Consider the following 23509-nt stretch of genomic DNA (forward strand, 5'->3'; position numbering starts at 1 on the left):
ATGTTACATGATTATTTCCCTAAGACCACAGAGGATTTCAGTATCAGATCTAGAATTAAAATTCAGGAATTCTTGTTCTCAAACTTTGGGATCACATCACTTGTGTATGATGATCTAATATTAATGGACTTTTTATTAAATACTAGTTTTTGCTGTATAAAATAAACTAATTCTCCATTTCAGTTCGTTAAGCAAAAGATATTTTAAAGGACATGGGGTTGGAGCTCTGTTTCATACTACTAGATAACACACAGATCATCCAGTCTTAGCAGTCAGTCATTGTGCAGAATCCACCTGCTATTTTATAGCTCTGATAACTAACATTTACCAATACTTTTTAAGATGTCTCTGTATATGGTAGAGGGACCAGTTAGAAACCACTGCAGGAATAACAGTTTGCAAGCAGAATGAAATAAGAATCGGCTCTAGTTTTAATGCCTTACGTTTTGATTTGGCAGGTGACCTGATCTTTGAGACAACAATGTAAATGAGAGACACATTTTCTAACCCAGTCATCCCTAGTTGGATGTCTGTACCTTTTATGAGCACTTTACATTACAAGAGAACCATAGTGTAGACACACCTTTAGAGGTGTGCTTGTGCTTATAGATGTTTTGTAAACTGTTGACCATATTTAGTTGCAGTTGTTTTATACAGCATTATACTGCATGGTCTGTCCCTATTACAGAACCTCCCTGGGAGGATCAAAAGTTTGTGTTTGTTCTAAAAGACAGATGTTACCAGGAAGGTGCTGCAATGAGTCTTTACCCTTAGACAAAGAAGTAGGGATGAAGACAGCAATTATTTTTATCTTTGCAAGCACAGATGTCTGTAAATAGTGCCATACTTGTTTCCTGCTAGAAAGAGAAGATCAGTCCATCTGGACCTGAGGGGGAATGAGACTGAGACTATGTAAATCTGTAGTTAAGTAAATGTAAATGATATGAAAAAGAATGTTACTACCTCTCTGCAGCTGCAGTTGTGGTCAATTGCTGCATTAACCTTTCCTGTGTGTTTACAGGATGATAATATGGGAATTGATTGTTAGCAGATATGAAGTACATTTCATGATCCTTCTCTAACAGAAAGCAGAAACTAAAAAGATAAAGTAGAAATTATATTGAAACCATGTAGCTATCTCTTGTCTGAATAGGTGGGAGGATAAATTTGGAACACATGTATGCTATAATAAGTACAGTGGTGATATAAAGTAATTGTCCATTACCACATGATAATGCAACATAATCAATATACTTTATTGTGCTTGAAAATAATAGCTCAAGTACCTCAAACTGTTTTGTTGTAGATATTACAATAGGTGTAAAAGTGCACTAGACTTTTCCTCTGCAGCATCCTGAGCCAAAACTGGTTAATTTTACAAGCAAAATATTGTTTGGGTGGCCCCATACTAGTTACTAGTGTACATTTGGCTACAACACAGAATCAAACAATTTGGCACAGTTGAATGACTCTGCTGAAGACTGGAACAGCCAGGCTATAGCAGGTCAGGATATAAAGGCATAGTTGTAGTGAGTTTCTTGCATAGTCCATGTCTGCATGCCAGACACTAGCCAATACTCTGCATGCTCCATAGTCAGGAAAACTACCAAAATTCACATAGAAATTCTGGTTAATAAAATTCCTCCCCAGCAAAAAGGAAACTAATTAAATTCATCAGGCAAGTCTGATTTTCTTTCTTCTTGTATTTTTTTCCTTTTGAAATAACTGCTTAAATGTAAAATTAAACACCACTGGCAAACAAGGCCTTAGCTCAACCCCAGAAATGTCTGTAGCAGCTGTGTCTAATGATTAATGGGAGACTGCATAAACTGTAAATGACCATGGTGTTCTTTCAGTTCTCTATAACCAAAGACATGTAGGTTAATAGTTCTCATTGATACCAAAATTAAATTGAACCATAATGAACCTATTATGGCAAAACAGCTCTTATAAAACCATCTTGCTTCCTCGACATATTCTGGAAAATTAAAAAAAAAAAGCGAGACAACCCTATTTAAGTAGCTTTAGTAAATGCACAGTAATTATCTCAGAACTGGATCCAATATTTCTTTTCCACTGTGCCCCATTCTAGAAGCCTACCAAGGAGTTCTTATGTTAGGTCTTCAGTGACAAACATGAAATTAATAGATTTTAATCCAGAAGGGTCAATTGTGATCATCTAGTCTGTCGTCCTGCATAACACAGGCCATAGGACTTCCCTCTACTAATTCCCGTTTCAAGTCAAATAGTGTGTTTGAACTGGAGTGTGTCTTTCAGAAAAACATCCACTCTTGATTTTAAAATGTCCAGTGATCGAAAATCCACCATAGCCCTTGGTAAATTCTTCCGATTGTTAATTACCCTTATTGTTAAAACTGTGCACCTTGTTTTTAGACTGCATTTGTCTAGCTTCAACTTCCCCATATTGGAACTTGTTATACCTTTGTTTGCTAGACAAAGAGTCCTGAATTTGTTCCCCACGTAGATACTGGTAGACTGTGATCAATTCATCCCTTAACCTTCTCTTTGTTAAATTTTGCTCCTTGAGTCTATCACTGTATAAGTCGCAGGGCTCGCTCCAGGGTTTTTGCCGCCCCGAGCGGCCAAAAAAAAAAAAAACAAAAATCGTGATCTGTGGCGGCAATTCGGCGGGAGGTCCTTCGCTCGGAGCGGGAGTGAGGGACCGTCCGCCGAATTGCTGCCGAATAGCTGGACATGCCGTCCCTCTCCAGAGTGGTCGCCCCAAGCACCTGCTTGGCAAACTGGTGCCTGGAGCCGGCCCTGATAAGGCGTGAGCAGATTCTCCCCTTACTTAATATCAGTGTAAATAGTAGTATCACCATTGAAATCCTGGGCGATACACCAATAGGAAACAGGGGTGCGAACAGAACTAGTCACTTAATGACCCCAGGGACAATTACAGAATTCAGTTTTGTTCTGGTTTAGTCATGTCAGAAATATGAATCAAAATGAGCCATCAGATCATCTCTTTTAGCCTTTCAGGTGAGATAATTAAGGTGTTTGATTTAAAATTCCCAACACTTTTGGGAATTCTTCACAATGTTCTCACTTCTGGTTACCGCTATTTTCCCTTAAATTTCATTCACCTTTACACAAACACATAATGAAAGAAAGTAAGTACCATTTGAGGAACAAAGAAAGTTATGCCGTTCTATATATGATAAATAAAATATATCTAAATTAATTATACAATGGATTGTACAACAAAATATCACTTTAGATTGAGCTGGGTAATCCCAGAAACATCGGGGTTCATTTTTGAGGTATGCACCCAGTCCCATGTTTTGCATAATATCTTTTTGCTAAAATTATTTTTTGCTTTGGCACTAGACTGATAGTGTTAAAATAATATTTTAATTAGATGACTATTTTGGCATGCACAGCTCTGCTTACGTCAGAAGCTCTTTGCCAACTTTTTAGCATAGCACAAAATTTATAAATAACATTGCGCTCTCTCATTCTGCTCTCTCATAATATAATTCTGAAGAGAAACATAAACAATCTGTACATGTTTATTAATGTAGTAATTAAATAAGATAAATGTTAGTAAGCAGATCTTTTACAAACATGCCGAGTCTCTCTTTCTGAGCATGGGACAGATGAACTCTGTCTGTGTCCCACAGCCTATGCAAACCATGTAAGTCTTCCAAAAGCTAAAATGTAAAGCTAAATGTAAAGCATACACAGCCATAAAACAGCAGTAAAATGTACCAACTGTCCAGCTGGAATAGCTAAAGATAGCTGGAAAGATGTTTTTAACATACAGGTCTACTTATAGTCATGGCCAATAGAAAACGACAAATGTAATAAATTGTGGAGTCTGTCATTTTCTTTCTATGGCAAGGCCATTGTTTATATGTGTATTTGGGCCTCTGGCAGCTTACCACTCTAAAACAGTACAGGCATGCACTTAAGGCAAATCCACCTATTTGATTCATAGATGTAAGAAAGGAAAAGGATGTATTTGATTATGGAGTCCATCTCCCTGCCAACACGGGACTGTTCTCTAAGTACATTTTCTAGAGTTTTGTCCAGTCTAGTTTAAAAGGGCTTAGATAGTGAGGCTTCCACCACTTCCCTAGGGAGATTATTCCCCAGCCTAACACTTCTCCTTGCCAAAAAGCTTTTCCTGGTGTTCAACCTACATTTTCCCTTTGTATCCTGTTATTTCTAGTTATACCCTTGTGTATCACAATAAATAATTCCTCTCCCTTCTTGACGTTTATATCCCTCAGCTATTTATAGACTGTTACCATGTCCCCATTTAGTTATCACTTAATCAAGCTATACATACATAGTTCACATTTAGCTCTTCATATTTTTCCCCATAAATCACAACTTCCAGGCCCTTAGCAATTTTTGTTTTTCTTCTTTGTATTGCCTTCAGTTTATCAGTACCTTTTGGTAATGTAGTGCCTAGAACTGATTGCAATCTTCCAGGTGTGGTTGTACTAGAACCATGTAGAGAGAAACTATTACTCCCAGACTTGCAGTGAGATTAATGCCATCACATATGTGACCCATAACTGCATAAGCCTATTTTGATAGTAGTCTTACTTAAATATCTATATAGAACTTATATAAGAGAGGGGGTGGAGTTTAATAGAGGGAAGGTGGGGCTGAGAAAGCAGAACAGAGGGAACAGAATGAAAGAAGAACAAAAGCCAAAGAGAGGTTGAAAGTTAGCTTATTTCTCTATTATATCTATTGAATTAAGAGTCTGCTTACAGACAGCCCCCAACCTGAAGCAAATACTCACCAGCAGCCACACAACAAAAACACTAACCCAGGAACCTATCCTTGCAACAAAGCCCATTGCCAACTCTGTCCACATATCTATTCAAGGAACACCATCATAGGATCTAATCACATCAGCCACACCATCCGAGGCTCGTTCACCTGCACATCTACCAATGTGATATATGCCATCATGTTCCAGCAATGCCCCTTTGCCATGTACATTGGCCAAACTGGACAGTCTCTATGCAAAAGAATAAATGGACACAAATCAGACGTCAAGAATTATAACATTCAAAAACCAGTCGGAGAACACTTCAATCTCCCTGGTCACTCAATTACAGACCTCAAAGTCGCAATACTCCAATAAAAAAACCCTTCAAAAACAGACTCCAACGAGAAACTGCTGAATTGGAATTAATTTGCAAACTGGACACCATTAAATTAGGCTTGAATAAAGACTGGAGGTGGATGGGTCATTACACAAAGTAAAACCTATTTCCCCATGCTAATTTTTTCCCCTACGGTTACTCACACCTTCTTGTCAACTGTTGGAAAGGGGCCATCCTGATTATCACTACAAAAGTTTTTTTTTCTCCTGATGATAACAGCCCACCTTAATTTATTAGTCTTATTATAGTTGGTATGGCAACACCCATTTTTTCATGTTCTCTGTGTGTGTGTGTGTGTGTGTGTGTGTGTGTGTGTGTATATATATGGGTATCTATACATATATATATCTTCCTACTGTATTTTCCACTGCATGCATCCGATTAAGTGGGTTTTAGCCTACGAAAGCTTATGCCCAAATAAATTCGTTAGTCTCTAAGGTGCCACAAGTACTCCTCATTCTTTTTATTTGAAATCAGGGGACTGATCCTGCAAATACTAAACACCACATATAGCTGAACTCATGGTAGTAAAGACTGTACTTATTAGTAGGTGTTTGGAGGATCAGACTTAACATAGTAATTGTATAAACTTGTACTAAAGAGCTCTATACAGAAATATGCATGGGATCAGTTTAATGTACAACTAAACATCTTCCCCAGCCAAACAGCATCAAGGCAACTCATATTATACATTGGGCTACACATGTAAAACACTCTAGCTAGGATTTTCAAAAGCACTCATCATTGATTTAACTCTGCTGCCATTGAAGACAATGGAAGTTTTACTATGTGCTTTTGGAAATCCTACCCACCACCTACATTTTATGTACAGTGGCTAATACCATAATATCAAAACAGTGACCTTATTGTGAAGTCAGTGTGAAGCAGACCAGCACAAAAAGGAGGCTAGTGTTTAAAAATCTGCCCTGAGATCTTAATTTATTCCTACTTTGAGAGATAAAATTATAAGAAGCACAATTCACTTTTAGACAGTATTTTAAAATGTGGCTAACATGGAATGGCCATCAGGTATCATTTCTTTTTTTCTCCAAGATTGAAGTTAGAGTACAGTATTGTTGGTGCAAATGGAACAGCTGAAAACAGCAGAAAAACTGTGACAATGTTAAGTCTTCCAAGTGCCATGTGTTAGGCGTTATTTAAGTTATACAGAGTACCAAACAGGAGAAAGTCAGACAACCGCTGTATGAGGTTGTGATGGTCTCACTATGAAGGAGAGGTGCCCTAACAAAACAAAAAGTTTCCAGTTCCAATGATGAAAGAATCATAGAAATTAGAGATGGAAAAGACCTATTAGGCAAGCTTGTCCTTTGCCCTGCCAGTGATTTCTTCAGTCCACTTCTAAATTAATCAAGCAATAAGGCTTCCACCAATTTACTGAGTAAACTCTTCCACATCAAACTGTATTATACATTAAACTGGCAGGAAATATTACTTGATATATTCTTCTCCTTACTCTGAATTTATGTTTGTCAGTCTGTCCATGTATCCTTTCCTAATATGTCATTCCCTGCAGTCACTTAATGATTTATGACTGCACCTCTCTGAATCCTCTGCAGCTTGTTGCTGTTTTTCTGTTGTTGAGGTGGTTAGGGCTGTATGTAATTTTCTCTGTGTGGTCTGTGCAGTGCCATAGAAAGATGATCTGTTACTTCCATGGGTCAGGATATGATGCCTCTGTGAATAAAACTCTATATGAGCGGGTGATTACAATGTTTAATTGCAAGGATAAAAATGCCATCGTATGGAGGGTCAGTATAATACCCTTCATACTACCTGAGCCCTGCATTGGGGCTGTACAAGGAACCCCAGGCAACTTGGTCCCATGAGTTGCCTGCACACTCCCTGCATACCATGGAAGAGGTATCTGTGCAGAGTGTAGTGAGAGGGGTGGGATAAGAGAGGCACCATAGGAACTGTGACTGCATGGTGGTGATGGGGAGCTTTCATTTTCACATTTGTTTGTCTGGACGAATTTGGATACATTTATCAGAGTCCATACAAATAATATAAAAACTGTAACAAGAAGACATTCCCATAAAACCCAATCTTTGTTACAGTCTTTAGATACTCTGCATATAAATATCTTCTAATCTACATTTGTACGTGTCTCTTATTAGCAAAATGCTGACTAGCACTACTTTTGAATGTCTGAGTGTTGAGATTGCTTAGCATCTCTCTCAATTCAATTTTGGTTCAGATGAACAGTGTTCAAAAGTTACCACCGTTTGATGCTTGTTCAGCAGCCTGTGTGAAATATTGCTCATTCCAGTTCTTAGCAGAAAGGTAGGTACATCACTAACACCCTTGACATTGACACCCTCTGGAAGTCTTAACAGATAAGCTAAAGATCCAAAGTGCATGACACTGAACTAATTTCTCATCCTTAGAAATGGTTCTTCCAAGTCATGGCTAGTAAAGCATATTGACAAGAGAATACAGAGAAGTTCATGCTGTACTTTTTCTGTGGGTTAATAAAGATGCCAGTCCATCATCTTTCATTTAAACCCAATTTACTTTAAAGTAAAATTCAGAATCAAAGTTCTAAATGGTTTTTATGTTTTCAAGTATGCACCCTGTGATAGCAATAATTTTGTTAGGCCAAGGGAGACAATGTATATTTAATACATTCCTTTGGATCATATGAGAATATTAGAGCTGCCATACTGGGTCAGACCAATGATCCATCTAGCCCGATATCTTGTCTCTGACAGAGGCCAGTACCAGAGGATAAAGGAGAGTGTACAGAACACGGCAATTTTGAAGTGATCCACCCGTCTTCCACTCCTGGCTTCTGGCAGTCAGAGGTTTAGAGATGTCCCCGCATAGGGTTGCATCCTTGACCATGTTGGCTAATGGCCATTCATGCACCTATCCTCCATGAACTTATCCAGTTCTTTTTTGAACCCAGTTAAACTTTTGGCCATCATCCCATGGCAATTAGTTCCACAGGCTAATTTTGTGTTGTGTGAAAAAGTACTTCCTCTTGTTTGTATGAAACCTGCTGCCTAGTAATTTCATTGGTTAACTTCTGTTTTTTTGTGTTTTGGGAAAGGATAAATAACATTCCTCTATTCACTTTTTCCATGCCATTCTTGATTTTATAGACCTCTATCATCTCTTCCCTTAGTTGTCTCTTTTCTAAGTTGAACAGCCATATTCTGTTTAGTCTGTCTGTGAATGGAAGCTGTTCCATACCCTTGATCATCTTTGTTGCCCTTCTCTGAAACTTTTCCAGTTCCACAATATCCTTTTTGAGATGGGGTGACAGGAACTGGACACAGAATTCAAGATCTGGGCAGACCATAGATTTACATAGTGATATTATGATATCATCTGTCTTATTTTCTGTCCCTTTCCTAATAGTTCCTAACATTCTGTTAGCCTTTTGACCACTGCTGCACATTGAGCTGAAGTGTTCTGAGAAATGTCCATGGAGACTCCAAGATCTCTTTCTTGAGTGGTGGTAACTAATTTAGAACCCATCATTGTATATGTATAATTTGGATTTTTTTCCAATGTGCCTTACTTTGCACATCAATGTTGAATTTCATCTGCCATTTTGTTGCCCCATTACCCAATTTTGTGAACTCCCTCTGTAACTCTTTGCAGTCAGCTTTAGACTTAATACAATTTTTTTTCAAGATAGTTATCTGCAAACGTTTCCACTTAACTGTTGACTCTCTTTTACATTGTTCATTAATGAATATGTTGAACAGCATAGGTCCAAGTACAGACCCTTGGGGGATCCCGCTGTTTACCTCTCTCCATTGTGAAAACTAATTAGTTATTCCTACCTTTTGTTTTCTATCTTTTAACCAGTTACTTATCCACAACAGGACCTTCCCTCTTATCACATGACTCCTTACTTTACTTAAGGGCCTTTGGTGATGAACTGTCTCAAAACCTGTCTGAAGGTCCAAGTATACTTGTAACAGGGCAACGACTCACCCCTGCGGCGCCTCCTGTCAGTCATCCTGGGAATTAGCTCTTTTGACCCGGAGCGCCCTCTGCAGGCTCGTGCCTCATTGCCACTGGTCCCCTTGTCCTTGGGTGCTGCCCCCTGGCAGTGCACCGGCTCTCTGGGTTTCCCCACCCACTATCCCCACCTCAGTATGGCCACTGCCCATCATTAACTAGCTCCCATTCCCTGGGGCAGACTGCAGTATAAGTGCCACTCATCACTGGCAAGGGAGGTTTGGACCTGCTGCCTCTGCCTACCTTTGGGCTGCCCCCTGCAACCCCAGTACCTATTCAGCCTTACACTAGACCTGCAGCCTGGGGGGGTTTCCAGGCTGGAGCCCCCCAGCTCCTCTGGCCTTCCCCCAGCCCTGCTCTACCTCCGGTACTCTGGTATGGTCCCCAGGAGCCAGACCCATCTCCCTCCACAGCTAGAGGAGACTCTCTTTAAGCCTCTGGCTCACAGCCCTTTTATAAGGGCTAGCTGAGGTCTCTTTGGGGCATGGCCCCCAGCTGTGCATGCTTCCCCAATCAGCCTGGGAGCTGCTTGCCCCAGCCCTCTCCTGGGCTGTTTTAAACCCCTCAGGGCAGGAGCAGGTGACCACCCTGCTACAATACTATATCCACTGGATCACCCTTGTCCATATGCTTATTGAAACTCTCAACGAATTCTAATAGATTGGTGAGGCAATTGATACTGTTTAATTTATCAATTTGTTCTAAAACTTCTTCAATCAACACATCAATGTGGGACAGGACAGTACCATCAGTACTGTACAGTCACCCAAAAAGAATAATTCTGATGTGGGTATGTCCCTCTCATCCTCTGCAGTGATGAATGATGCAAATAATTCATTTAGCCTCTATGCAATGGTCTTGTCTTCCTTGAGTGCTCCTTAACACCTTTGTTGTTATTGGCCCCACTGCCTGGATGGCAGGCTTTCTCCTTCTGATGTATTTAAAACATTTCTTACTGTTAGTTTTTGCATCTTTAGCAAATTGCGTCTCAAACTCTTTCTTGGCCTGCCTTATTATACTTAATCTACCAGAGTCTGTGTTCCTTCCTATTATTCGCAATAGGATTTGACTTCCACATTTTAAAGGATGCCTTTTTGCCTCTAATGACCTCCAGTACTCTGCTGTTTAGCCATAGTGGCATTCTTTTGGTCCTCTTATTGTCTTTTCTGATTTGGGATATGCATTTAGTCTGAGTCTTTATTACGGTGCTTTTAAATAGTCTCTATGCTGCTTGCAGACATTTAACCTTTATGACAGCTTGTGGTGGGGTGTCCACCCCACACTTGCCCTGAAGTAATTAATGTAGGCTAGGAAGGGGGTCAGTTAACCAGGCCATAGCTGAGGGAAATCAGGTGTTTTAAATAATCCCCTGACTGAATAATGAGAGAGCCCAGTTGAGGAGGAACGAGATGGGCTGGGTTTATAAAGACAGGAAGATGGTAGTAGAGAGGAGGCTGCAAGGAAGTGGTCTGTAGTCCCTCCCTGGGAGAAGGGGAGGTGTGTTGGGGCTACAGAGGCAAGTAGCTTACAGTTACTCCCTGAGAGGACAGAGTTTGGAGGCTGGCAAACCCAGAAAAGAGGGGAAAGCAAGAAAGTTAGGAAAGGCTCAGGGAAAAGGCAGTAAGGTCTGGGATGGAACAAACCTTGGCTGCTGACTAGAGGGTCCCTGAACAAGAACCTGGTATAGAGGACAAGCCTGGATTAGCTCACCAACCACTGAGAAAGTGGCACCGCTGGGCACTGAAGGGAAAGACACTCTGAGCCCATTCATAAGAAGAGACTTTGATACCCTGGAAAGGGATGACAGATCTGACTTGGTTGGAGGGCTGAGCCATGAACACAGAGCATCTTGCCTCACTGAGAGCCAGGAAGAGAAGGCAGGTCATGTGGCAAGAGGCAGAAAGGAGGTGTTGGACCTAGAATCAGATAATCCCCAGAGGAGGCGCACTAGTGGTGGGCAGACCCTGTGACACAGCTCCTTCTAATTTCTGGCTAACAAGCATCTTCATTTTTGTGTAATTCCCCTTTTTAAAGCTATATGTTACCATGTTTATAACCTTTTCCAGTCTTTCCATGAAGGAAAATTGACTGCTAGCTAAAAAGCTAACCTGTTGGAATGTCTCCTATTCTCACAGCTTCCCCCCTCCCCCCACCACACTCTCTTTCTCCCCCTCCAACCCTGTCTCTCTCTTTTTCTTTCCATCTATAAAATTTAATTGTAACATATGTACTGTGTGCGTGTATAAGTAAAAAGAGGGCTGGGAACCAAAATGAAGAAAATAAGAGCATTGGTGTCTGGGCAGCAAAAAAACCAAAAGGCTATTTTGAGTACCCACTGAAAATAAAGCAAGCATCATCAATCTTTCAGTCCTGCCAAGATGCGGCAAGAGCAAAACATCCCAGCAAATTTTATTTTCTCTGTTTAGAGAGTACTGTCACTAGTTCTCATGGTCCATTAGTAGGAAAGTATTTTATCATACTCTCTCTTTAGGGTGGTTGCAAAATGTAGTGGGCACCATTCAATCTTGGGGCCTCGTTCTCCCCTAGTCAGGCACAGCTCATGCTGTTTATACTACAGGCTTCATTTCTGTGTTTCCCAGACCAGTGTTCCAAAAGAGTTTGTGGTTTGACCTACCACTCTTCCCCTCATTGTCAGAAGCTAGGAATTCTACCCTCAGAACTTGTGGATCCCCCCAAGATCTACTAGAGTTATAGGCCATCTACCCATATAACTTGTGCCTCCATACTTAGTCTGGGGTACCAGAGACTTCTTGACTCCATCTGCCCCCCAAACTCCATAATATAGAGGGACATTCCACCACCCATAATTGAAAAGAAGGGTAACGTAATGGAACCTGCAAATCCCAGCTAAATTATATGTAAACTGGTTCAGCCTGACAAAACTACATGTAAAAGCATGCTGTAAACCAACCTCCACACAGAAAACATCATAGAAATCTAAATTCAGAATTTTGATGCCTATCCAAATGTACAGGGGACCCCAGGAAGCCACATGGCTCAGTCTCCCTCCTCCTTTTAACCTGGTGGTATTTTCTTGTGAAGAAGGACTGGTAACCAGCTACCAGCCTGAGTGGCATATTTGGTGGTCCTCACCTTCAGTATCTTTCGAAAGATGACAGGCAGAGTTACTAATCACTAAAATTGTGGGTGGTATTTGAGGGATGTGATAAGCAGTCTTCCTCCCACATTGCACCAACGAGTAGCACAGAGCTGCTTCTAAAAGGCTTTTTTCTAAATGACTGAAAGAAGGCATCTACTCCCTCTGAGGGTATGTCTACACTACGAGAGTAGTTCGATTTTACTTAAATCGAATTTGTGGAACCGATATTACAAAGTTGAACATTTGTATCCACACTAAGGACAGTAATTCAACTTTCTGAGTCCACACTAACGGGGCAAGCATCGACATTGGGAGCGGTGCAGCGTGGGCAGTTATCCCACAGTTCCCACAGTCCCCGCTGCCCATTGGAATTCTGGGTCGAGCCCCCAATGCCTGCTGGGGAAAAAAATGTGTCGAGGGTGGTTTTGGGTAACTCGTCATTCAACCGTCACTCCCGCCCTCCCTCCTTGAAAGCGCCGGTGGGCAATCAGTTGGCGCACTTTTCTGGTGAGTGACAGCGCGGACGCCACAGCACTGCGAGCATGGAGCCCGCTGTGATCATCGCTGCAGTTATGGCCGTTGTCAACACCTCGCACCTTATCATCCCCCTTTTTCAGAGTCAGATGCTGAGAAATCGGGCGAGGAGGCTACGGCAGCACAGTGAGGACATTAAGTCTGAGAGGGGCACAGACCTCTCACAAAGCACGGGACCCCGCGCCGTGAACATCATGGTGGCAATGGGTCATGTTGATGCTGTGGAACGGCGATTCTGGGCCCGGGAAACAAGCACGGACTGGTGGGACCGCATGGTGCTGCAGGTCTGGGATGAATCACAGTGGCTGCGAAACTTTCGCATGCGTAAGGGAACTTTCCTGGAACTTTGTGAGTTGCTGTCCCCTGCCCTGAAGCACAAGGACACCCGGATGCGAGCAGCCCTGACTGTCCAGAAGCAAGTGGAAGCTTGCAACGCCAGACAGCTACCGGTCAGTCGTGAACCGCTTTGGAGTGGGCAAATCTACTGTGGGGGTTGCTGTGATGCAAGTAGCCAACGCAATCGTTGAGCTACTGCTGTCAAAGGTAGTGACCCTGGGAAACGTGCAGGTCATCATAGATGGCTTCGCTGCAATGGGATTCCCAAACTGCGGTGGGGCTATAGATGGAACTCACATCCCTATCCTGGGACCGGACCACCAGGCCAGCCAGTAAATTAACAGAAAGGGCTACTTTTCAATGGTGCTGCAAGCACTGGTGGACCATAGGGGACGTTTTACCAACATCAACGTCGGATGGCCGGGCAAGGTTCATGACGTTTGTGTTTTCAGGAACTCTGATCTGTTTAGACGGCTGCAGGAAGGTATTTACTTCCCGGACCACAAAATAACTGTTGGGGATGTGGAGATGCCTACAGTGATCCTCGGGGACCCAGTCTACCTGCTAATGCCCTGGCTCATGAAGCCCTATACAGGTGCCCTGGACAGTGAAAAAGAACTCTTCAACTACCATCTGAGCAAGTGCAGAATGGTGGTGGAGTGTGCTTTTGGACATCTAAAGGGGAGATGGAGAAGCTTACTGACTCGCTCTGATCTCAACGAAACCAATATCCCCATTGTTATTACAGCTTGCTGTGTGCTCCACAATCTCTGTGAGAGCAAGGGGGAGACCTTTATGGCGGGGTGGGAGGTTGAGGCAAATAGCCTGGCTGCTGATTACGCCCAGCCAGACAGCCGTGTGATTAGAAGAGCCCAGCGGGACGCGCTGTGCATCCGGGAGGCTTTGAAAGCTAGGTTCCTCAGTGAGCAGGGTAACCTGTGACTATTAAGTTTGTTTAAAGAGAAGCTGAACCTGCCCCCGTTTCTTTACCCAGTTAATGTTGACTATCCTCTCCAGTTACATACCCTGTTCACCCCGTTCCCCCCCTTCCAACACATGTTTAAAAATAAAATAAATGGAACTTTGTTAATTAACACCGTTTTCTTTATTACGGATTTCGCGGTAAAGTGTTGAAACTGGGACGCAGACTGTGGTGGGGAGCGGGCGTAGTGATGGAAAGAACGCTTCTAAACTCGAGGAATGACAGGCTCCTGCTCCTAGAGCGGTCCGCAGTGGTGGACTGGTTGTTCCAACGGAGCCTGCCACCCCTCCTTTTCGAGACTCTGTGTGTGGGGGCTATGTGACTTTGTGGTGTGGGAGGACGGTTACAGATCCCCTGCTGCGTGGCTCTGTGATCCAGGCTAAGGACCGCTGCATAAGATCTCTAACCGCCCTCCCCCGCCACAAACTCACATAGCCCCCCCCCCACACAGAACATGAAAACCGCCTCCCAGACTGACCAGGGTGCCTAGTGACTGCAATGTGTGTGTGATCTTCTGCTGAACCTGCCCCCGTGTCTGTACCCTGGTAAAGGTGACTGTCCTCTCCAATTACAAACCCCCTTCCCCCCCTTCAAACACACTCTCCTCTAAAAGAACATGACGGAAACAGTAATTAACAGAAACATACTTTTTATTAGCAACTACACAGTTAGGGGATGAAACTGGAACGGGGGCTTGGGTGAGGCGGGAAGGAAAGGACTTATCAAATTTTTGGGAATAAGAGCCTTCTGGTACTTGAGCAGTCTGCAGGGGTGGAGTGACAGTTTTCACGGCCCCTGCCGCCCCTCCTTCTTGGGACTTTGGGTGAGGGGGGCATGGGACTTTGTGGCGGGGGAGAGCGGTTAGAGAGAGACTGCAGCGGGGCTCTGTCCTCCTGCTTCCGCTCCTGCAGAACATCCACAAGGCGCCGGAGCGTGTCCGTTTGCTCCCTCATTAGTCCAAGCAGCGTTTGAGTCGCCTGCTGGTCTTCCTGCCACCACCTGTCCTCCCGTTCGCTGTGTGCTCGCTGGTATTGCGACATGTTCTCCCTCCACTGGGTCTGCTGTGCCGCCTTGGCTCGGGAGCAGCCCATAAGTTCTGAGAACATGTCGTCCCGTGTCCTTTTCTTTCTCCGCCTAATCTGCGCCTGCCTCTGGGAGGGGGATGCCGGGGTAGGTCGGGAGACAGTCGCAGCTGTGGGATGGGGAAAAAGGGAGTGAATTCCTCAGAAAGATACATTTTTGTGAACAATGAACATAGTCTTTCTCTGTGAACAAGACTATGCACAGCACCTATCACATGCACACTCAGGACAAGGTCGAATTTTCGGTCTTCGCATTCAGTGTCTGGGGTCTTGCAGTGGAGATCAGACAAGCGGGACAGGACAGCAGAATTCAGGTAGCAGGCTGACATGGTAAGCCATAGACTTTTGGCTGCTTAAAACTTAATTTATTGCAGTGCCCTCCTTTCACGTTCAAAGCAATGCTCCTAGCATTGGCCAGTTCCTGCTGCCGGCAATCTGGCAAGCATGAACTCTGCCCCTGTCCCACCCCCTCGCGGCTGTCCCCAGGAAAGATCCCTGTATGCTGCCCCTCTCCCACCTCCACCGCGTGGCTGTAAACCGCCGGTTACAGTTATGTAAAGGAACAGGCAAGCAGTCCCAATACTAACAGTCCCCTAATTCAAAGCAGATCACCATGAGCGACATCACTCTGATGAGGATTTCTGACACAGAGAAAGACCGCATGCTGCGTGAAAGCCAGCAAAAACCAGGGCTGTATGCCGCCATGCTCTGCGAGGCAATGATCCCAGAGTACTTGATGATAGCCTGGCGCGGAAAAGTTTCCTACCACAGAGGACGCAATAAGGCCGCTCTCCCCAGGAACCTCATGCAAAGGCTTTCCAATTACCTCCAGGAGAGCTTCGTGGAGATGTCCCATGAGGATTTCAGCTCTATCCCTGGACATATTGACCTTATTTTCCAGTAGCTGCACTGGCAAGGACTAAAAAGTAGAGCGCGCCTATGGCAAACTAATCATGATAAACCGGACATTGTTAGATTCTTTTGCAGTAGTTGCACTGCCAAGGACTAAAACGTTAAGCGCCTAGGGCAAATTAATCATGAAAAACCCATTGTTAATATTCCTGTTCTGTTCAAAATAAATGTTTACATGTTTAAAGCACTTACCGACTGATCCTTCCCCTGATTCAGGGTACGGGTTAACGCCTGGGGAGGGTTGGTAGGGGATCTCCGTGAGGGTGATGAAGAGATCCTGGCTGTCAGGGAAATCAGCGTTGTAAGCGCTGTCGACTGCCTCGTCCTCCTCATCTCCTTCCTCATCTTCCCCGTCCGCTAACATCTCCGAGGAAGCGGCCGTCGACAATATCCCATCCTCAGAGTCCACGGTCAGTGGTGGGGTAGTGGTGGCGGCCGCACCTAGAATGGAATGCAGTGCCTCGTAGAAACGGCATGTCTGGGGCTGGGATCCGGAGCGTCCGTTTGCCTCTTTGGTCTTCTAGTACGCTTGTCTCAGCTCCTTGATTTTCACGCGGCACTGCGTTGCATCCTGGCTGTATCCTCTCTCCGTCATGGCTTTTGAGATCTTCTCGTAGATCTTCGCATTCCGTTTCATGGAGCGCAGCTCCGAAAGCACGGACTCATCGCCCCACACAGCGATCAGATCCAAGACTTCCCGATCAGTCCATGCTGGGGCCCTCTTTCTATTCTGAGATTGCATGGTCACCTCTGCTGGAGAGCTCTGCATCGTTGCCAGTGCTGCTGAGCTCGCCATGATGTCCAAACAGGAAATGAGATTCAAACTGGCCAGACAGGAAAAGGAATTCAAATTTTCCCGGGGCTTTTCCTGTGTGGCTGGTCAGAGCATCCGAGCTCGGACTGCTGTCCAGAGCGTCAACAGAATGGTGCACTGTGGGATAGCTCCCGGAGCTATTAGCATCGAATTCCATCCACACCTACCCTAATTCGACATGGCCATGTCGAATTTAGCGCTACTCCCCTCGTCGGGGAGGAATACAGAAATCGAATTAAAGAGACCTCTATGTCAAACTAAATAGCTTCGTTGTGTGGACGGGTGCAGTGTTAATTCGATTTAACGCTGCTAAATTCGACATAACCTCCTAGTGTAGACCAGGCCTGAGTAAACAAGTCAAATTGGCTCCTTACAATCCTTTTGAGACTAGACCACATGTGGTAGGCTTAGCAAGTCAGAGAATCAGAACCAATACCTTGTGTAACCAATCACAGCCAGCAAATCCATCGCAATATTTGATAAAGGAAGGTGAAAATATATCAAAATATTTTCACTAATTTTAATAGCAACAAAAATGTTTAATGAAAAATCTAGATTTCATAAAATTGCTCCAATTCTGTGAAAGCTTTGCAAACTCAAAAACAAGAAAATTGACCAAAATCTACATTATGAATGTTTAGCCAGCTCTAAACAGACAAAGCCATATATAAAATTCAGAGGCCTGATTCCTCAATTTACCTGTCTGATTTATCTTCCTTTGTAAAGCACATTGAGATTGATCAAGGAAAAGGCTTAGATTACCATTTTTTATTGTTCCCTGGAATTCTGCAGTAGAGGCAGTCTAGGGAAGAATATTACTTTTTCCTCAACACTGGCAAAGGTCAAATTTCAAATAAAATAAAAGAAAGAAACAGCCCATTAAGAAATTACAAATAACAAAACAATAATTTCTAGGCCTGTCTGGCACCTACATACTGGCGCTCTCTAAATATGATAGAGTAGATGCAGTCATGCAATGCTTATGCTACTCAGTAAATAATAATTAGAAAATTTCCATTTTCTCTGATCCAATTTTTGAAAGGATTTTGGCTTGAAGTCATAGGCTTCATGTGTCTTGTTTTTGTTCACATATTAGGGACTTATATATTCTTTCACAGATAGCACTACAGGATGTATGGGAAAAAGATTTGAGTGATTCATTAAATGCAAGAATTTGGCAGCACATATGGGGAAATATTTATAAAGCAGCTCAAGAAATAAGAGCGCAACAAATTCAGGTTAATATTCTTCACAGAACCTGTTGTTCACCATCCACATTTTATGGGGTTGGATTACAGACGGATGCTACATGTTGGAAATATAAAAAATTCATAGGTGTTTTTCTTAATTGCATTGAGTTGTCATAACTTTAATAATGATGCTGTAATTTTCTTAGTTCCAGGCCTTTGCTAGAATAAGCATTCATAGTGATGCAGCTTTATAAAAAATATTTGAAAGCAGCTTATTTTTAACTTCACAATTTAGAAGGATAGTTAAAGAGCAGGAACTGCACTCCAGCCATTAAGAAAAAATGTCAGGACTTGATTTCTAACCAGAGCTGTAATATCTTTTGGGTCAGTAAAGAAGTCTCTTCTCCAGGGTGGAATTTTTACCCCTCATGATTCCTGACAAGTGATCTTTGCCAAAAAACAGCATAACTCTGGGTTTTCTGAGTTAATTCATATCATGCATATCATAGACATAGTAGTATTACCATTTACAAGTTATTTGGTTCCCTCGCAGTCGAAGTGATGACAACAGTAAAGCATGGCCATGTCATTAGTGTTAATGACAGAACAGGTTTGTTTAATGTGAGAACCCAGTTAAACATTTTTGAGTCAAAATAGATTGATAGATTCTAGGACTGGAAGGGACCTCGAGAGGTCATCGAGTCCAGTCCCCTGCCCTCATGGCAGGACCAAATACTGTCTAGACCATCCCGGATAGACATTTATCTAACCTACTCTTAAATATCTCCAGAGACGGAGATTCCACAACCTCCATAGGCAGTTTATTCCAGTGTTTAACCACCCTGACAGTTAGGAACTTTTTCCTAATGTCCAACCTAAACCTCCCTTGCTGCAGTTTAAGCCCATTGCTTCTTGTTCTATCCTTAGAGGCTAAGGTGAACACTTTTTCTCCCTCCTCCTTATGACACCCTTTTAGATACCTGAAAACTGCTATCATGTCCCCTCTCACTCTTCTCTTTTCCAAACTAAAAAAACCCAATTCTTTCAACCTTCCTTCATAGGTCATGTTTTCAAGACCTTTAATCATTCTTGTTGCTCTTCTCTGGACCCTCTCCAATTTCTCCACATCTTTCTTGAAATGCGGTGCCCAGAACTGGACACAATACTCCAGTTGAGGCCTAACCAGCACAGAGTAGAACGGAAGAATGACTTCTCGTGTCTTGCTCACAACACACCTGTTAATGCATCCCAGAATCATGTTTGCTTTTTTGGCAACAGCTTCACACTGTTGACTCATATTTAGCTTGTGGTCCACTATAACCCCTAGATCCCTTTCTGCCGTACTTCTTCCTAGACAGTCTCTTCCCATTCTGTATGTGTGAAACTGATTGTTCCTTCCTAAGTGGAGCACTTTGCATTTGTCTTTGTTAAACTTCATCCTGTTTACCTCAGACCATTTCTCCAATTTGTCCAGATCATTTTGAATTATGACCCTATCCTCCAAAGCAGTTGCAATCCCTCCCAGTTTGGTATAATCTGCAAACTTAATAAGCGTACTTTCTATGCCAATATCTAAGTCGATAATGAACAATATTTTTTTCTATGAAAAGGCTCTATTAACCCCTTCTGTGCTGATCTTCTGATCCAGCTGTTGCACTCCATTGACATTTATGGAATGTTGGGATATACCTTGTGCTATTAGAATACAGCAGCATAAAGAATGCCATGGCAGATTTGAATAACAGAATAGTGTCTGACAGTTAATATTAGCAGATGCGTCAGAGAAAGAATCAGTTCTTACCCATAGTGGAGAATTATGCCAATATGTCAGAGACGTGCTTATGTGGCACTGCAGACGTTAATTTGTATTTAATTAAAAAGAGACAGCCCAGGTTTCTGGTGACTGTATGCCCATTCCTTTATTCAACAAGAAGAAGATGTACTTTTATTGCCTTATTTTAAGTAAAATCCGAAAGATTTGTTTTTGTTAGTCAAACCTTTTACCTTGGCAAACTCTCTCATTTCTGATTCAGTGGTGTCACAATAATTTTAGTTTTACTTTAGGAAACATAAATTCTATGGCTGGCCCTAACCAGCAGTGTTAGTATTTTAAAATGATATTGGAGAACTGATAATCCTTTTTATTTATTTATAGTACATAAAAAGAGAGTTAATTAGGCGTTTGCCTGTTTGTTCTCAAATAGACTGAAGTCATTACAGTAAATTCCTCAGAATCAAATGCAAGTGACATAAAAATAGATCCCAAGAGGATGAGTGAAAAGAGATGGTCCACATGTACTCTAGCCAACCTACACAGCATGCATAAATAGTCTTGGAGCCATTAGCAGGTCAGAACAGTTAGTGTAGATGTTTGCCAAAGAGCCAGATGCTGCTGTTGGAAAGATATCAGCAACACCTCGTGTGTAGGGCCAGGGGTACTGAAGAAGGAGACAAGACAGCAAATAAGAAAGAGTTCCTGGGGCTTTGATCCTTTTCAAAACTGTAATTCAAATGACAATACTTGTTAGATAAATACTGGGTCTTTGTTTTTTTATTCTGTGGACCCAAAGATTACTCAGAGTTAAGAGGTAGAGATCATATTTGCAATAGGCTTGGAATTTTGAGAAGGTAGGAAAAAATGTGAAATTAAACAACTGAAACTGATTTGCACTGAATATGGGAACACATTCCCAGCACTTTCAGAATAAAATGTGTTAATGTTCTGACTAAAAGTATGCTTCAGCAATGACAATAAGCCAAAAAAGCTGCACTCAACATAAATAATATTTTCCGTTGAGTTATTTTTTACATTATAGTCTGCATATAAACACTATTTGCAGCAAACCAAATACTACATTCACATGATGCATCCATTGAAGATAGGCAATATAGCTGAAGTTCAGTGGTGAATAAATCTTGATTTTAAGTCCCAAAGCTTCTTATAGACTGAGTGTGTGAAGAGGCCAATAGTAAAGATTGGCCTAACAATTTCCATTATAAGCCTCTGTTTTCAGTTGCTTATAACTTTGCCAGTATTTAATTCACTTGACTGACATTTCCAATGCTTGGTCCCTGGCTGATTTTTTTATTTTTGAAATTTTCAACAAAAATGGATCAGCCATTTCTGAGAATGAGGTTAGGAAAAATAGCTAATTTTGCTAACATTAAATCCAAATGTTTCATTGAAGACCTCTGTTCGCTCCATGGTTTAGAGCAAGAACTTGAAATTGGAAGTGGGGGAGGTAGTACTAGGGTCAGAGAGCTGACTTCATTGTCTCCCTGAAATCCATCCACATTTACAAATCTCTGAATACTGTCATTTGCACATGCTCACTAGAGCTTCAGAGAGATTGCTACTATGTGTGATCATGCTTCTTGGCTCCATTGACCTTCCCCACTCCTTCAGATGGGACATGGCAGCAGCCGCCACTCCTTTGGTCTGTGAGAAGAAGTGCTATACTGGGAGCCAGGAATTCATGTCTCAGCTCTTGTACTTACTGTTATAAATAATTTTATGCACTTCACTGCCCTTATTATTAAGCAAGACCTCATTTCCCTGATCCCCATTTTTACAGATGGAGTAATTGAGATGTTGCACAAGGTTTTAGCAGGCAGAGCTGGGAATAGAACTGTCTCTAATATGGCACACCAATGTCTCACTCACTTAACTATACTTCCTTTCAGAATTAATGTGTAAAATCTATGTACTTGTCTGTGCTGTCTGTAACTACTAAACCACCCTCTTCTCCAGAGCCAGGAATAGATACCAAGAATCCTGAGTCCCTGCTGTCTAACAAAGCATTGTGTAATCCACTGGGAAAGCATGTATATCGCCCTCCTCAAATGATTGGTCCACATAGAAGATGACAACTTCCTACTATTGTCAGCTACTCCATTGTGCAAGTGGTAGAAGTCTGTGAAAGAGATCTAAGATCATGGACTCAGAGCCTGCTGATGGCGCATGTGGAGGTCAGTGTAATTTCACATAATGGAATTTCTGTTTTTTAAATTTTCTTTTTAAAGAAAAAATAGGAAATTGTGTAAGAAACACTATGTTTAAAGAACATTTAAGTTTGCAAAATCAAGCACTGAGAATTAGGAAATGTTAGAAATAAGGGACTCCATGCAACCTTATTTCTGCCCTCTGGTCGAGGCAGAAGGTTATAAGAAGAGGCAGAGGTTATAAGAAGAGCACGGGTGTTCTCTTGTTTTGGGACACTAACCATAAATCCAGGAGAGCTGAGTTGTACTCCTGTCTCTCAGAGACTTCCTGTGTGATTTTCAGCAAATCTGTCACAGTGCAAATGTATAAAGTGGATGAATTAAGATTGCATGGGCAACATTGATTCTGTCATTTCCTGACTTTTGTTTGCTAGACTTTGCAGTCTTAACATTCTGTAGAAGTAGTTTTTTGTATGTTATTCACAATTCTCCCAATCCTAGAAACAGTTTATCCACAGAATTCCCGTTGACTTCTTCAACTGGAGTTCAACATGTTAAGTATGTTCAGGTCTGGGCTCTTTACTTTGTAATAATAGCTGAGATTTTTGAAAGGTTTTTTGGTTCTTCTCTTTTTCTAAACAATAATTGTAGTTCAGTTCGTATTTTTCATCATAGCTGAAACTACTATATTACTTTTTTGGTTTGACTGATAAAAATTTATACCTTACGATACAAGTATACTGTGCTACTACAACAGTGAGAATCTAGGAAAACCAAGTAAGTCAATCCTGGTGTGTTGGATCTCTGTTTATTTTTGCCATGTTTAAGATTAGTTGGGGGTGTTGTTTTACTGTTACTAAAGACTGGTCTTGGCACTTGCATTTCCCCAAACTAAATTAAGATTATTTTACAACAATGAGAGCAGAGATTGAGGAAACTGCTAAATTAATTCACTGAGTTTTTTTAAAGCAACTTTGGGTTAAGGCATAAATCCAGTACTTCCACTGAAAAGGAAAGCAACTTCTGAAAATGTGTCCCCAGGTGTTTATTAAATATGTGTAAACTATGTTTGCAGAACAGTATACACACAAGATACTAAACCATGTAATCTTTCAAATGATCTGTTAACATAAATGTTAATATAAACCCAACATCAGCACTAGTTTAAAACTTTATTCACTGAGAGAAGACTGATTTACATTACTGTCTAAATCATGTGTCACTTAAATTATGGTTTGAAAAACATTACACATCCAAGAGTGTGTCTGTGTTTCTGTGTGTATAGAAAAGACCCAGGTAACATTTTTCATGCAGTGAATATCTATTTTTAGTTATTAACCTGATAGTACAAGAAGAAGGGGGAAAGTACCCTGAGAAATGTGCCATGTGCACAGCTATTTTGATTGTTATCTGACCCCTTTTAAAAATGAGCTTCTTCTGCAGGTCATAG

The sequence above is a fragment of the Terrapene carolina genome, unplaced genomic scaffold, assembly GCF_002925995.2.
Source record: "Terrapene carolina triunguis isolate 2854851 unplaced genomic scaffold, T_m_triunguis-2.0 Scaffold113, whole genome shotgun sequence".
In the NCBI taxonomy this organism is placed as follows: domain Eukaryota; kingdom Metazoa; phylum Chordata; order Testudines; family Emydidae; genus Terrapene; species Terrapene triunguis.